The following is a 6,196-nucleotide window of genomic DNA, read 5'->3' as shown; positions in this document are numbered from 1 at the left end:
TTAATAATCACAAAACAAAACAAAAAATATTAAAAATTACAAACAATACCCAAAATCTAGAGATGATACCCAAATAGTACTTCAATGCAATCTGAAAAAACAAAAAAAATAACAAACATTTATCAATTAATATACTAATCAATCACAAAACAAAATAAAAATAAAAAATAAAGATTACAAACAATACCCAAAGGCTTGGGATGATATCAATGAATTGGGCAAAGGCTCGGGATGCTCCAATACATTCTGAAAACAAAAAAATAAATAAGAAATTTAACAAACCCAATACAATAACATACAAAATACACACAAATAATCATAAAAAAACTAAATTTAAAAGAAATAACTAGATTATTAGGGTATACAACAACTAACCTTAGCAATGGAGGGCCAAAAATGGCGTTAGAAATCGTTGGCGGCATTGGGTGGCGCTGGACAGTGGAGAAAACACAGAGAATCCTCTCTGTGTTTGAAGAAAACTGGAATGAAATGAGGAAGAAAGGCACTGCTTTGGGGGTTATATCGCTGTTACCTATAGTGACGACATGTCGTCGCTATAGGTAATAAAACAGTCGTCGCCGAGGTTGAACGCAACGTTTCACTAAAAAGGTGAGACCCTATTGCGATGACATGTAGTCTTTATAGATAACGGAATAGAACACGAATCAATTCGTTTACTACGCATCCAGTCTATATCGACGACATAATTTGAGTGAAATTTTTGACGGTCCACTTGCCCTCTATTTTTTTTGCACCTTATAGCGACGACATGTTGTCGGTCGCTATACACTAAAACTTTAACTACTCACTAGATTATATGAGTCTCTATATCGATGACCTAGGGAGTGAAAATTGATAACCAACTTTTGGCGGTCAAGTTCCCTCTGTATCCTATAGCGACGACATGTCATTGTTATAGACAAAGATATTTCTCTCTTTTTTTATTGATGAGGACTCTACAGCGATGACATGTTATCGCCATAGAGTTAGTTGTTGCCTCTTGTTCCCTCCAAATTCCTGGCACCCTACTGCGCGACATGTCATCGCTGTAGGATGCCAGGAATTTGGAGGGCCTGGTTGAGTGTTTTTGACAACCCTACAGCAACGACATGTTATCGCTATAGCTTATTCATATTAATATATTAAAAAAAATTAATTTTTCATGGATTTCAACTGCATACAACGACGACTTTAGAGTCATCGCAATAGAAGTTGTCGTTGTAGAGTCTTTTTCTTGTAGTGTTATATGTAACTTTTGGAATTTTGATATTGATGCTAAATGCAATTTGATGTTTATTCATTCAAATATTTCTCATGATTAATACATGCTAAGAAATTATCACATTTAGAAAGTAATTGGGTTAATTTATAATTTTAAAATGGTTGGAATTAATTGACACACAATTTGAATGGTGCAAGCCTAAATTCTTTGATTTCAATATTGTAGTGATATAAACATATATTATTACCATGCATAGTCTTATAAAATTGATGCTTGAATTGTATCCTTGAAGTTAAATATGTATAGACATACGTGGTTTAATTAAAGGATTGAAACCATAGTGACTTTAACAGAAGCCTATGAAATTAATTAGAATTCCTAACATATAGACAACCTTTTGTAGCAACATCATTCCAGCATTGCAGCTAGAATTTGCATATTAGGAGCATAATTATTCTAGCTCATCACCTCATCATTATTAACTTTTGCTATTATTTTTTCCAAATTGTTTCCTTTAGTAATATGCATGTAATTAGTTATCAATTGCTAGGTTCTTAGATTACAATCATTTACATAATTTTCGTGCTCTTGAACCGCTTTGATAGACTTTATTTAAACAATAGAAAACGTAAAAATAGTCCTTGTGGAGATGATATCTAGTACTTGCTACTATATTACTTGTTGTTGACATTACGCAACAAGATTTTGGTGTCGTTGACGGGGATTGCTAAAAGTTTTTATTGTGATATTAATTATCTTGCAATTTATTTTTATTTTTTAATTTTTGTGTTTATTTGGATGATTCTTGTGCATTGACTGGTGCCATCTCTTTATGAACGATACTCAAGACCCCATTGATCTTGAGCTACTCCTATAGATCCTGATATTGAGCATACATTCATAGAATGGAGAAGAGCACAACGATTAGCTCAAGAGGGAGTAGTAGTGATGGATGATCAAAATGGTGAACCACAAGCTCAAGGAGCAGCTGCACCTAACAATGGTCAAAATTTAGGGATTATGGCTGATGACAGGGACCAAGCAATTAGACAGTACATGTAATGTCCTAAAACTCCTAATAAGGTTTAGTACCTTGGTTAGTGTGCAGGGAGGGCATAATTAGAATTATGTGATTTTAATAGAGTATATAAGTTATTAAGTGAATAATATGAGTTATATTATGTAATAAGACTGCCTATGCATGTTTACGTGTATTAAATATGCTTAAAGACCCACTTTTGATAAAAATGGGCATTTTCGTAATTTTGACTCGTTGAGGGTATAATTGTACTTTTACATGCTATGTGCTTGAGATCACATTATTATGGAGATATATTTGTGATATTCAACATGAGTCAATCCATTTGAGAATTTTAACGAAGAAGTCACAACGATGATTTATACACGGCTCAGGGTGAGCCAAGAGGCATTTCGGTAATTTTGCGTATTTTTAAGAATTACCGGTAAATGAAATATTATTAGGAAAAATATTTGTATTTAGAAGATTAGAGGATTTAATTGGGAATTTAGGGTATGAATTGAGGCAAAATGACTATTTTTCCCTTGGGGTGCCTTGTTGGGAAGCTAGGAGAAGAGAGTAGATTGGTCATTTGACCATTGGGATAGGTAAGTGGGCAGCAACCTTGGGGAAGAGTAATCTCACTTTACTCTTTCTTTCATTTTTTTCTCTTGTTTTCTATCAAAATGTCCATGTTTAAGCACTTAAATTGAAAAGAGGAATTGATGAAGTCTTTGGGAAATTCTTTGAGGAATTTCAAAGCTAGTAAGGAGAGTGGTAGATGTTGGAGCCTTCACAATCAGCTAGGGATTCAAATATTAGAGAGGTATGGAAATTTTGTTCCAAGTTCTTCAAGTTTTGATGTTCTTAAGGGAGTTAAGTTTTTGAGTGTGAATTTCTAATTTGGGTGTTGTTAGGATATTTGGTTAGGTGTTTTAAGGATTGAAAACCATTTATAATCTGTTTAAAATTTTAGTTACAATTGGTTTTGTGAATTCTAGTTGGGATTTTCAGAATTTGAAGTTCAAAGCTTGAGTTTAAGACTCAAAGATTGAATTTGATGTTTTGATATGTTTTAGGGCATTTTTATGGTTTCTTGGTGTTGTTTGTGGCCTATCTAAGTTATTGGAGGTAATTTTTGGTCAAAAGTCTTGGTATAGACTAATGGGAGACACTTTCAAGTTGAATTTTTTGGCCTGGAAGTTGTGGGTTCAAAATTGGGGAAGAGCATCATAATTTCTTTGTAATTTTAGGATTTTAGCGACCTAATGCGACCACGCTAAGTTGGTGTGCGATCGTGCTAGTGCCTCAGAAAAGGTAAGATTTTGAATTTGATTTTTGAGTCTCGAGACTAGTGGCGCGACCGCACCAGTGCCTTAAAAACCCTAAAATTTATGTGGCAACGACTGCGCCCATGGGCAGGCGTGACCGCTGCAGGTGCCCCGTAACAGGGAAATTTGGCTTGGGATTCTAAGGGTCTGTCTTTGGGGGAAAACCTGGGGACTGAAGGGATGTTTTTAGTACCCCATTAACTGGAGTTGTTAGTTCCAAGGGTTAGAGTTTAGATTGGTACTCAGGATCTGAGTTTAATCCCTAATGAGTGCTTTATTTACGTTGTGACTAGGGTCGGGACAAGGGTCATACTCAGGGTCGTACCACTATTTTTACAAGACTCGAGGTAAGAGAACCGAAACATGCACCAAGATTAGGGCATTGGCCCCAATTATCAAACATGGTTATAACCATGCTTTGTATATTTGTTTAAAGGTGAACGTATTTGGACTATGTCCGATTGAGTTGTATTAGTGGTTCATATCTATTGTAATTATATGTAAATGATTGGAGAAATTGACATTCAGCCATCATGTGTAATGTGGCCCTATTGACCATTGTGCGTAACATGGGTCGTGAAGGCGAGTTCAGGTTATGTAATGACCCAACTACTCTAGACTTTTGGACCATTAACGAAAACTATACATAAACACTAATCCTTAATAAATCTTTACAAGTGAAAAGACCATAACTTTATTAAGAAACTTGTAAAAATAAAAGTTAAACTTACATAAAATCTCAAGTAGGATATGGGATTCCATTGTTTTAAAATCAAAACATGACATAATTAAAAAAGAGATTTACATAACAAAATGCGGAAAAATACATGTAAAAACCATAAGAAACAAAACTACATCCTCGAATCGAAACACTCGGCTCTTGAATCCATTCCGCCTCAATACACATTCTCCAAGCTTCCAAGAACCTTTCCCGCCACTAAGACTATTTTCCTGCACATATAAACAAAAAGGAGTGAGCCTAATGCCCAGCAAGGAAAATCTAACACATAGCCATATACATAAAAATTCATAATGCAACATAAAAAATACAATAACACTTATGTCACATACATACTATAATGGCCATTATTACTTGGGGTCCCATAGACTAAACAAGTCATATGCCCATTAGATTAGTGGGGTCTTGCTATCTAAGCAAGTCATATGCCCATAATCTATATGGGGCTTGTTAGTCATATGGGTCATATGCCCAAGTCTACAATCATACATATCATAACATATTGCATAACATAAAATCATAAGATAACACATAAAAGCATATAAAATATAAATTCTATCCTATTTTCCTTACCAAAATTACCGGGATATGAGGACAGAGTTGGGACTTTGGAACACTCCTAAAAACCATTTATGAAAGGGTGAGTCTATTGAAGAAAACGAGATGAAAGAGATGAAGGAACTATACTATTAAAATATACTTACCAAAACCTTGTGCTCAAGAACATAGATTTCCTAACCAAAATAAGAGTAAGGTTACAAGGCTGAGTAGAAGACTATGAGAACTTAAATAAAATAATACCAGTGAACTAGAGTGTGGAAATACCTTGAAGACTTGTAAGACCAATCTAAACCTTGAACCGAAATGCTATAAAATCTTACTTCCCAAGTGTTTGATAAGCTTATGGTGATCAAGCTAATGATTCCCAACCCAAGTGTTTACACTCTCACACTCACCTAGCAACTTGCAGCCTCTGAACTTAGAGTAATAGATGAATAATGGCTGGGTACTAGGTCCTATTTATAGAGTTTAGGAATGAAAAAATCTCATTTAACTTGAATAAAAATAATGGCTTTTTAAGTGAAAATAATTTGAATTATTGTTCAGCAGAGGCTGAAGACTCGTTCAGAAAGGTGCTGGACTTATCAAGAGGTTGAAGGTTTGAATGGGAAACGATTTTGAAAACTTTCAAAATGTGTTGAGAGGGGCGATATATCGCCCCCTGTAGGCGATATATCGCCTGGACCAGTATGCCCGAGGCAATCGTGCAACGTTTCATGTTTTTCGTATCTTCGTGCTGCGATATATCGCCCCCTATAGCTGCGATATATCGGCATACACTAATTATTTAAACAGGAAATTACACATTTTCAGCTTAATTTGAATTGAGTAAACAGCTTTGACTAAGCCCTCAAACGTTTTCAAAGCTGCTGACTGACCTTAGAGCATTCAAACTTTACCCATAATAAATTTAATCCTCAAAATACTTAATCATTAATAACCCATACATAACATGTGCTATAATCCTATTGGTTCTTATTTAAACCTTATAGTATACTAAATATTATCCTCAATATCAGTCATATTAATCAAACCTTAGGTTAAAATTAATATTCTTAAACTATAGGTTAAACTTAGAAAATCTACAAGTACTACTATGAGTGTCCAAATAAATCCCAGTTTGAACCAAAAATCCACAGTCATAAAGATAATACTATTATTACTATTATAATACTATCTAACTTAGCTAAGTAAAGTTCTTGGACTCTACAGGTTAAGGGTGCAGTCGCCACTCGCCCGACATGGACTGTAGACTTGGCACCGTAGTACGCACCTCGCTGGGTTGGGTCATTCAGCAAGGCTGTTTTCTTGGGCCGTGTAATTGA

Source organism: Humulus lupulus, chromosome 3 (genome assembly GCF_963169125.1).
Source record: "Humulus lupulus chromosome 3, drHumLupu1.1, whole genome shotgun sequence".
NCBI lineage: Eukaryota > Viridiplantae > Streptophyta > Magnoliopsida > Rosales > Cannabaceae > Humulus > Humulus lupulus.
The sequence above is the reverse complement of the archived record's forward strand: the minus strand, read 5'-3'. Positions refer to the sequence as shown.